The sequence below is a fragment of the Macadamia integrifolia genome, unplaced genomic scaffold (genome assembly GCF_013358625.1).
Source record: "Macadamia integrifolia cultivar HAES 741 unplaced genomic scaffold, SCU_Mint_v3 scaffold2255, whole genome shotgun sequence".
NCBI classification, from domain to species: Eukaryota; Viridiplantae; Streptophyta; class Magnoliopsida; order Proteales; family Proteaceae; genus Macadamia; species Macadamia integrifolia.
In genome coordinates this window covers 53,991-64,889 of record NW_024868597.1, presented here as the reverse complement: position 1 = coordinate 64,889, position 10,899 = coordinate 53,991, and the positions used below count along the sequence as shown (strand labels likewise).

The window sequence follows — 10,899 nt, the reverse complement described above, 5'->3', positions numbered from 1 at the left end:
AGCACGAGGATGCTCTTTTCCTCTCTATGGACTCTGATCATGTTCCCAGCCTTACTCATGTACCTATACAATTACCTCGAGATGAACTTTTTCGTCTCCTTCCCTCTTCTTGGGTTATGGCTTATGAACAACAAATGGCTACAACCCAACCTGCTCCGATAGAGCCTCTTCAGTCTACTGATCCTCAGTTTATCACTCACCCCTCTGGTGAGGTTGAAATTAGATTTCCCCCTCCTCCAGTACACCCATTACCTTCTCCCTTTCCTTCCCAATTTACAGGAATGATTCAAGAAAGAATCCCTGTCAAATCTTTTGATACTCAAGGTAATCCAGTGTACTACTTCTCTAATCCAGTCACTGGTCATAAATATTTTGACCTTTGTGATTGTGATGACTGTCTCCAAGACTCTGATGATGACTATTCCTACACTCCTAAACGAAAGTCTTCCGAGACTATTCTACGGGAACGATATGAGTCAGGAGATCCTACGGTTGGACCGTTGAGTACTGAGGCCCGTTATCCCTTTATGGTCAAGTACCGTGCTCCTCCCTTGGAACCTCCTTATGTTCCTCCTCCTACTCCAGTTTGTAAACTTTCTCCCTCTGTTCAGACACCTTCTCCTATAGTCCCTCATTGTTGCATGTATACCCCTGGATCTTCCTCTTCTTCTCCTTTGCAGAATTTCCCTGGTCCTGCAAACTATGGTCCTAATTCTTATGGTGTAAGACATATATGGAAAGTCAAATCCCCTGTCCTACCCTCATGACAACAAAAAGACATTTCTCAAGCTGAAGTAGCCTTGAATTGGCAGAATGAAAATGTCGTTGTTCAAAATCAGTACCTTGAACGTATCCTTGCTACTACCCAGCATACCCAAGGCACTGTTAGCCGGCATACTCATTTACTCCACTCCCTTAAAGCTGAGATGGATCAAGTTCATACTGAACTTACTGGTATTGCTTCTTCTACTGCTAATACGGCCCAAGCTTTTGCCCTTATTGGACAGAAAGAAAAACATATCAAGTTTCTTGAGGCCCAGTTACACAGTTGACAATAGGCTCCACCTCAAGCAGCAACATCCAGTAAACAGCAACCTTTGCCTTTGGCAGTTCCTAGTATGTCATCTCAAGATCCTTTTGCCATTTATGCTACCCCGACTCCTCCGGTAGTTGCTTCTCCCAGATCCTTCCCGCTTGAAGAATTGAAAGCACTACAGCGTCAACAACGCAACTTGAAGCCTAGGCAACAGCCCAAACCATTACCCTTGGAAAAACCTTTTCCTCCACCTTTTCAGCCTTATCCTATGACCGTAACCTATCCTGCACCACCCCCACTTATCCCTACCTGTCCATCACCTTCGCCTTCACCTCCTCGAACTAAACCTAAACATCCTCCTATAGGTGCCATAACCCCTTCTGGTGATGATGTGTTATCTAATCTTCTCACTACCCTTGCTCTTCATGACCCTAAACCCATTCCTTCTTTTATGAATACAGGTCCAGATCCACCTCCTGCCCCTTATCCTGCACCTCTGAATGTTGAAGAGATGGATGGTGATCAGGATGACCCTATGGTCCATAATCCTGAAATTCCTCAACCTCCTCCTATTCCAGCGTATGCTCCTTTTCAGAACCAAGATCCTAAGCAGTTCTTTACTTTGGATGATGTTCCTGTCTCCAAGTGGGCATCTAAATTTGCTGACTTTCATGCCTGGATTAATGCTGAACTTCTTCAAGAAGGTGCTACCTCTGTCAGTATTCTCACTAAATTTGTTGCTAGATTCCAAGGCAAGCTCAGAGAATGGTATTTAGCTCTTGGTGGTTATCGACAGTTGCAACTTGTTCAACTCCCTGAAGGCCAATTCATCACAGTCCTCTATCAAGAATTTCTTGGTCCTGTCTCAAATGATATTACAAAAGCTCGTGAAGAGTTTTTACAGTTGAAGTGTTGTTCTCTAGCTCGCCCAGATCTTGACAAGCACTTCTCTCGCATAACAGACAGATTTCACAAAATTGGCGGCCTTGATGATGAAAACCTCAAGCAGATCTTTTTGAACTCACCTACTACTTCTGCACTACCGCCCGGCTCTGATACCATTCTTATCTCAGGTGTGTAGACGCAAACTGGGCTCTGCCCAAACTTCATTCAATAGAGGCTTTAAATAGCCGAAGATACAAGAGATATGTGGGGCCAAGGGACATGTGGCCTTCACATGGACTGTGGGACCGTATGTCGGGCCAAGGGACATGTGGCCTTCACATGGACTGTGGGACCGTATGTCAGGAGTGTCGGTATACATACGGAGTGTCGGCATACATACAATACTCATACAGATACATACTCCTAGCATACATACGGAGTGTCGTCATACATACAATACTCATACATATACATACTCCTAGCATACATATAATACAGATACATACTCCTACGTATAGATACATAATACTCATACATACTGACATACTCTCCTTCAGACATACATACTGACTTGGATATAAACAAACATTTTAATCTGAATCAAATGAACTGCTAACTGGGAAGTAAACAGCTTTATCAACGAGCCAATCATGATAGGCTTCCATAAGGGTAGCAATGCGAGGGCAAGGAAGTTGGCCATTCTGATGTAGTTCCCAAGCTGTATCAACAGTATGAAGAAGGGGAGCTGGAACTTGATGGGGCCGGATGTCATTCACTCTGCACATTGTATGGAGAAGGTGAAGCTATTCTGAAAGATGCTGTCTTCTGGTGGTGAAGAGTGCATAGGGCTTTATTCCAAACACAAGATAATCTGTTGTGTAGTGAATGTAATGGTATGGGTGTGGATCTGGAGGGTCAGTAGTTTGGAGGATGGCTAGAGGTCTATGGAATAGGATAGTGACATAATGCATAGTCGGATTAGGGGGATCAGACTGTGGGAGGAGAGAGGTGAAGAGATGAAACCAGGTTTCTATAGGAGCAAAGAGCTGGAGAAACTAGAAGATGGTCAGTTTTGGTCGATGGGGATTGATAGGTGACCACCAGCACATACACATGAATTGGATAGCTTGAAGAGGGAAACATAGTGCTATGGAGTAGGCTGTACATAAGTGCCAGAAGATACACTTAAAGATAGGAGGTAATTCCTGTAAGTCATGGAAGGAAGTAAAGGTAAAGATTGTAAGATAGGGGAAGTCTGGGTGAAAAGTAGAACCAGCAAGAAATAGACCTTCATGGCGAAGGCCAATTTCTAGTAATTGAAGAGCTATGTGCTTACTGTAGGTAAGAACTGCTTTGTAGGTTAAGGTATGAAGGATTTCAGGAGGAAGCTGAGGAGGTATGGCACAACAAAGGTTATGGATAGGTTGAGGTTGAGGGGGAGGCAGAGAAGAAGAGGAGGAGGCACCTGGGGTTAAAGGATAAAGGATTGGGATTATGGAAAAAGAAGAGGTCGGGCAAGAAAGGAAGTCTGCCAAAACATTCTCTTGTCCTTTTATGTGTTTAATATCAAAGGACCACTTTGAGAACCATTGAGCCCATCGAAGAAGTTGATCATTTGGAAGTGTACGTTGTCGGAACTCAAGCATGCGAGGGAAACTGGACATATCCAGTTCGATGAGGAATCTATGTTCAATGAGATGAAACTGGAACTTTTCAATTCCACGTCTGACTGCAAGAATTTCCTTGAACGTAGAATGATAGTGAGCTTCAGATGGTTTAAACGAGCCACTCTTATAACCACAAATAGTTCTTTTTGAATCAGGAGCTTCTTTGAGTAAGATTGTACCCCAGTGAGTATCACTAGCATCAGTTTGAAGAACACGACACCCATCAGAAGGAATCTGTAAGCAGGGGAGTCTTGTAGATAGCTGTTTCAGAGCTTGAATAGCTGCTGAGTGTTCAGAAGACCAAGGAGGAGCTTTCTTTCTCAGGAGTTGATGAAGCACAGACGTATGTCTGATTTGTTGAGGAAGAAACTCTGTCATGTAGTTAACTACACCAAGGAACTGCTGGACCTGAGTTTTTGTCAGGGGTTCGTCAGGAAATTGCTGTAGAGATGTAGCAATATGAGGTTGAAGTTCATATGTTCCTTTGGTAATAGTAACACCAAGAAAATCAATGGTAGAAACACCAATTTGCATTTTCTTTGGGGAAAGCATGATGCCATAGTCTTAAACAATCTGATGGAAGTGCTGGAGAAGACAAAGATGTTCAGCCTGTGTAGAGGAAAACAGAAGAATATCATCAATATAGATCAGAGCACGATCTTGAATGGGAGCAAATATCTGCATCATGGCACGCTGAAATATTGATGGAGCCGTCTTTAATCCGAACAGCATAACTGTCCACTGTAAGTGATGTCCAGGGACACAAAAGGCTGTCTTATGTCTATCTTCAGGGATAATTCCAAGTTGCCAAAACCCTGCTTTAAGATCAAACTTGGAGAAGATAGTAGCAGAGGCTAACTGAAGTAACAGTGTCGGACGAGTTGGTAAGGAGAACTTATCATCAGCCAGGAAGAAATTCAGAGGCCGATAATTTATCACCATTCTCATCTTACCACGGATCTGTTCTGTTCTTTTGTTCACATAGAACGGCTGACAAGCCCACGGGGACACAGTGGGTTCTAACAATCCTTGAGCTTGGAGTTGTTGAAGTTCTTGGACTGCAAGGGCTAAATGATCTGGATTCATACCAGGATGACTGGATTTGTTGGATTCACATCTTCATTCTTCTTAAAGGGTAAGGAGATGAAGAATTTGGAATTCTGCCAGAGAGGATGTGTACACTTAGTCAAGAACTCAGTATGAGAGTCTGCACAGGAAGTCTGCAAAAGTTTTCCTTTAAACTCATCAAACAGTGTAGGACATGTATCTGCAAGAAATAAGTTAGAAAAAGGGGATCAAGGGAGAACTTTTTGTTTATACACAAGACCATGGGGTGTCCATTTAAGGGGAAGATGACTAAGAACATCAAAACCTATAATGAGGTCTTTACCAGGACAGTGAGAACCTAACATAATATGGGTGAACGAAAGGGTTGGAAGAAGTTGGACTTTAATGGGTTGTTTGGTGACAAGGGTGATATAGAAGGTTTCACCGTTAGCTGCTAAAAACAGGAGAGGAGGTTCTTGAGGTTTCCAGCAATGGTTTGGGAGGACTTTGGGGGATAAGATGGTGGTAGCAGCACCATTGTCTAGGAAAGCTATTAGACGAACTGGTTTAGCATAAGGTTCAGGGATTAAGGTTACTGCAGCATGGGGTAAGGTTATGGACTGACAAGGTAGAGGGGTTTGACGTGGAGGGAGGAAAGGGATAACCTGGTAGAGGGGATCAGATTCCTCGGACTCGGAGAAAAAAGACTCTGGTTCTGAGTCTGTAAGATAATGTGGATCTGTAGGAAGATCATCAGGGTAGTCAATGGCAAACAAAGAGAGATTAGTAGGATCGTCATCCAAGGAGTACAATGACTCAAGATCAGCATCTTGTAGATCATCATAGTGAAGTGAAGCAAGCATATGGAGAACTTTCTCTTTCTTGCGAACATTAGGACAATTCTTAGCAAAATGTCCATCTTTTCCACAAATGAAGCAAGAAGTAGACTTGTTCTTTCCTCGAAATTGTTTCTTACGGAGGAATTTCCAGTGAGGGTTAAACCGTTTAAACCGAGAGGGCTTAAAAGGAAACCGTTTCTTATGCTTCTTTGAGGAAGAAGAGAACTTCCGATAATGAAAAGGCTTTTTTGTAGGACAATCACAAGAGTGATCAGAGCCTTTACACTTGATCTTCATCTAGGAAGTATCACATGTAGAAGAGACCTTGTCAGATTTTGATTGTAGGTCTTTCCAGATTTTCTTGACATTACAGAGCTTGTCAAGAGCTGTGAGAGCAAAACTGTATAAAGAACCAATACTGTAGGATGCCAGAGAGATATTTTGATTTCTCAAAAACTAGAGAGTATCAGCACCAAGAGGTTCTGGACGTAGTAGGAAACTCGAGGAACGGTTTCAAACGCTGACCATTAACCTTCGAAATTACCCCTATCCTGGATTCAAAATCTCCACAGCCCCATGGGGATATACATTATGGACAATAAATGGGCCATCCCATCGGGATCTAAGCTTACCAGGGAAAAGATGCAATCGAGAGTTGTACAATAAGACCTTATCACCAATTGCAAAAGATTTGCGCAGAATGTGCTTATCATGGAAAGCTTTGGTCTTTTCCTTGTAAATCCTAGAACTTTCATAGGTATCATTCCTAAGTTCCTCCAACTCAGATAGTTGGAGCCTACGATGAATTCCCGCATCAGAAAAATCAAAGTTAAGCTTCTTAATGGCCCAAAAGGCCTTATGCTCCAACTCAACTGGTAAGTGACAAGCTTTCCCATACACCAAATGGTAGGGAGACTAGCCAAGGTCAGTCTTGAATGCAGTACGATGGGCCCACAAGGCATCAATGAGCCTACGGGACCAATCCTTACGGTTGGGATTAACAGTTTTCTCCAAGATTTGTTTGATCTGCCTATTAGACACCTCCACTTGGCCACTAGTTTGGGGGTGATAAGGGGTAGATAACTTATGGGTGATCCCATACTTTTTCATTAGGGCCTCAAAAGGCCGATTACAAAAATGAGTACCCCTATCACTAATTATTGCACGTGGTGCACCAAAGCGGGAAAAAATGTTCTCTTTGAGAAACTGGACCACCACTTTGTGGTCATTAGATTTACAAGGTATGGCCTCTATCCATTTAGAAACATAATCAATGGCCAAAAGTATGTACAAATTCCCAAAGGAATTAGGGAATGGTCCCATAAAATCGATGCCCCAAACATCAAAGATCTCAACTAACAAAATAGGGTTGAGGGGCATCATGTTCCTCTTATTGATACGGCCAAAAGACTGACAGGCAGGGCAAGCCTTGCAAAAATCAAAAGCATCTCTAAAAAGAGTGGGCCAATAAAATCCGCATTGGAGAACCATTGCGGCAGTCTTCTTAGGTCCAAAGTGTCCACCACATGCATGATCATGACAAAAAGAGAGAATGGAATGTTGCTCATGATCAGGAACACATCGTTGGATAATCTGATCTGGACACATCTTAAACAAATAAGGATCATCCCAGAAAAAATGCCTAACTTGGGAATGAAACCTATACTTATCTTGGGTGAACCAGTGATCCGGAGTCACACTTGAAACTAAGAAGTTGACAATGTCAGCAAACCATGGTTCACTGGACATTGCAAATAATTGTTCATCTGGAAAGTTCTCGTTGACTGGAGAATCAACAGTCAAGGAATTGGGAAGCCGGGATAAATGGTCTGCAACTAGGTTTTCAACTCCTTTCTTATCCCTAATTTCTAAATCAAACTCTTGCAAAAGTAAAACCCACCTAATGAGACGGGCTTTGGCATCCTTCTTCTGAACTAGGAATCTGAGAGCAGAATGATCAGTATACACCACCACATGTGAACCAACTAAGTACGACCGAAACTTTTCTAATCCAAACACAACAGCTAAAAATTATTTTTCAGTGGTTGTATAATTGAGTTGTGCATCATTTAAGGTTCTACTAGCAAAGTAAATAACAGTGGCAACTTATTAATCCTTTGACCTAAAGCTGCTCCTATGACAAAATCCGAAGCATCACACATCAGTTCAAAAGGTTCAGTCCAAACAGGTGGTTAAACAATGGGTGCATTGGTCAACTCCTTCTTAAGTTGCTTGAAGGATTCTAGGCACTCTTTGGAAAACTCAAAAGTCTGATCTTTGACAAGTAATGAGGTGAGAGGTCGGGCTAACTGACTAAAGTTCTAAATAAACCTTCTGTAGAAGCCTGCATGCCCTAGAAAAGACCGGACATCCTTAACAGATTGAGGAGGTGGTAAGTTATCAATTAAATCCACTTTGGCTCTATCTACCTTAATTCCCTCCATAGATATTACATAGCCTAAAACAAATACCAGATTTAACCATAAAATGGCATTTCTCCCAATTCAAAACCAAATTCTTAGATATGCACCTTTTCAAAACTAGGAAAAGATGATGAAGACATTCAGAACAGGAATTTTCATGAATTGAAAATGCATCCATAAATACTTCTAAGAATTTTTCAACCATGTCAGAAAAAATACTCATCATGCATCATTGGAACGTTGCAGGGGCATTGCAAAGCCCAAAGGGCATACGCCTGTAAGGAAATGTTCCATATGGGCATGTAAAAGTGGTCTTATGTTGGTCCTTTAAAGCAATTGGGATTTGGTTATAGCCGGAATATCCATCAAGAAAGCAATAGTATTCATGTCCAGCTAACCTCTCTAATATCTGGTCAATGAATGGCAATGGGAAGTGGTCCTTCCAGGTTGCTGCATTTAACTTCCTGTAGTCAATGCACACACGCCATCCTGTTTGGACACGGGTAGGGATCAACTCATTATTGGCATTAGAAACTACAGTCACACAAGACTTCTTAGGCACTACGTGAACTGGGCTTACCCATTGGCTGTCAGAAATAGGATAAATTATTCTATGATCCAAGCATTTTAGGATCTCTTTCTTAACGGCTTCCATCATCACTGGGTTAGCTCTTCTTTGGGGTTCCGTGGATGGTTTGGAATCCTCCATAAGATGTATATGATGTTGCAAAATGGAAGGGCTTGTACCCTTGATATCAGTCATGGTCCAACCTAGGGCTTCCTTATTATCTTTTAACACTTTAAGTAACTCCTCTTCCTGACTATAAGTCAAATTTGAAGAAATTATTACAGGAAGAGTCTGGTCAGGCCCTAGGAAAGCATATCTCAAATTAGATGGCAACTCCTTAAGATCTAGCTTAGGGGGCTCAACTATGGATGGTTTGGGAATGGAATTGGAAAGGGGTCCTAAGGGCTCCACAAGTGTGTGAGGACTCAAGACTTCAGAAAAGAAATTTTCACTATCATCATCCAACTCATCCATACACTCTTGGAATTCTGAATCAAAATCAATATCAAAGTTGGTAACTAAATCATCAGAAAAATTCAAAAAATCCTCAAGCATATTGATCTCTTCTTCCATATGTGGTTGCTTGCCAATCCTAAACATGTTAAACTCAATAGTTTGGTTACCAAAAGATAATCTTAGAAAACCATTCCAACAATTGATTAATGCATTACTGGTAGCCAAGAATGGTCTTAACAGACCTATCTGCCAATTGAAGAGTAGTTCTAGTGGCTTTCAAATCTCCTAATCCTAGTTGCTTGTACACATGGTAAGGTAAAAGATTCACACTTGCGCCAAGATCAAGGCATGCTCAATATAGGTGTTGCCTATGACACAAGATATGGTAGGGCTCCCTGGATCCTTATACTTGGCTGCTATAGGCTGAGTAATTATGGAACTAATGTTACCTGCCAAGAACGCCTTTTTGGGCATACTAGTGATACGTTTGTGAGTACACAAATCTTTCAGTATCTTTGCATAGGCGGGGATCTGGGATATGGCATCCAAAAGAGGGATGTTCACTTCTACCTTTTTGAGGACTTCTAAAATTTTATCCATGGAAGCAGTCTTCTTTTTGTTTACCAAGCAATTAGGAAATGGGACAGGATGAACATATAGATTGTTAGGGATTTGTCCCTGTTCAGAAGAATCATTTTTGGTTTCCTCAACCAAATCATCTTTAGTTTTAGAAAAATCTTTAGGTTCATCAGACGAACCTAGAACAAGAGGCACACTTGTGTCCTCAACTGAAGAAGAGTTAACAGGAGTAATAGATAGGAAAGATTTAGAAATACTCTGTTGGTACTCTCTACCACTCCTAAGGGCATAAACAACATTCCATTGGTTAGAGGGCCCTTGTTGGGTCTGACCTTATACTATATTCAGTGGTGCATTAGTTGGTCCTTGTGAACTAACAGACTGATGATGCCTAGGGTTAGGCTCTGGTTGACTGGGTAAAGTTCCCTTCTCCCTCTCACGCATAATTGAGACAACTTGGGTAAGTTCTCTCGTAAGATTTTGATGGCTTGTCATGAGGAGGGCCATATTTTTTTCCAAGTCACTTATTCTACTTGCCTCTCCAGTGTTGGTAAACCCAGGGGGTTGCTGATAAGATGATAGGAGAGGGGCCCTAGGAAAACTCGCCTGAGGTCCTACATTTGACCTAGGAAAAGTATTTTGGGAAAATGATTGTTGTGCAAAGGGAGGCCTTTGGGGTCCAGGTTGACCTTGATTGTAGAAATTGGAAGGTCCTGCTTGGTTGCCCTGATTCCAAGAGAAATTTGGGTGATTTCTCCATCCTGGATTGTAGGTATTACTATATGGATTATTTTGGTATAAGGCATTAACACTATTATTAGAAGTGCCCCCAGAGGTGCTAGGGCATTCTTCTATGACATGTCCAGGGGACTGACACCAAGCACAAATCTTAACCAAATTGACTGATGATGGTTCTCTAGGAACAATAGCCTCAATTCTCTTCATTAGGCTATCCAAATGGGCTTCCTTGGCTACTATCCCATCCACAAAATATCCTTTTCCTCCTATGGTTCTTTCACTCTCTTGGGTTGATTCCCACTCATGAGTTTTGCCAGCTAAGTCAAGTAAGAATTCCCATGCCTTTCCTTCATCTATAAAGGATGTGAATCCCTCAGGGCATATAGACTCTATCATTTGTTTAGTTGGGTAATCAATACCCTCATAAATTATTTGACATAAATGCCATAGGTCTAGGCCATGGTGAGGGCATTCTTGGAGTAGATCCTTGAATCTCTCTATAAGTTTGGAAAATGACTCACTAGGCTTTTGCCTAAACTGAAGGATATCACTTCTAAGCTTATTGGTCTTGTGAGTTGGGAAAAACTTCTTAAGGAAGACAACTGTGAACTGTTCCCATGAGGTTATGGAATTTTTGGGTAACCCATACAACCACTTCTTA

The 10,899-nt window shown here is 41.8% G+C and overlaps 1 non-coding gene across 1 annotated transcript; it reads left to right on the top strand.

The window, feature by feature from the left end:
• Nucleotides 1-10,692: 10,692 nt before the first annotated feature.
• On the top strand, nt 10,693-10,799 carry LOC122066134. The gene has a single exon (XR_006136251.1). It is a non-coding gene; the product is annotated as a small nucleolar RNA R71 (small nucleolar RNA).
• The last annotated feature ends 100 nt before the right edge of the window (nt 10,800-10,899 follow it).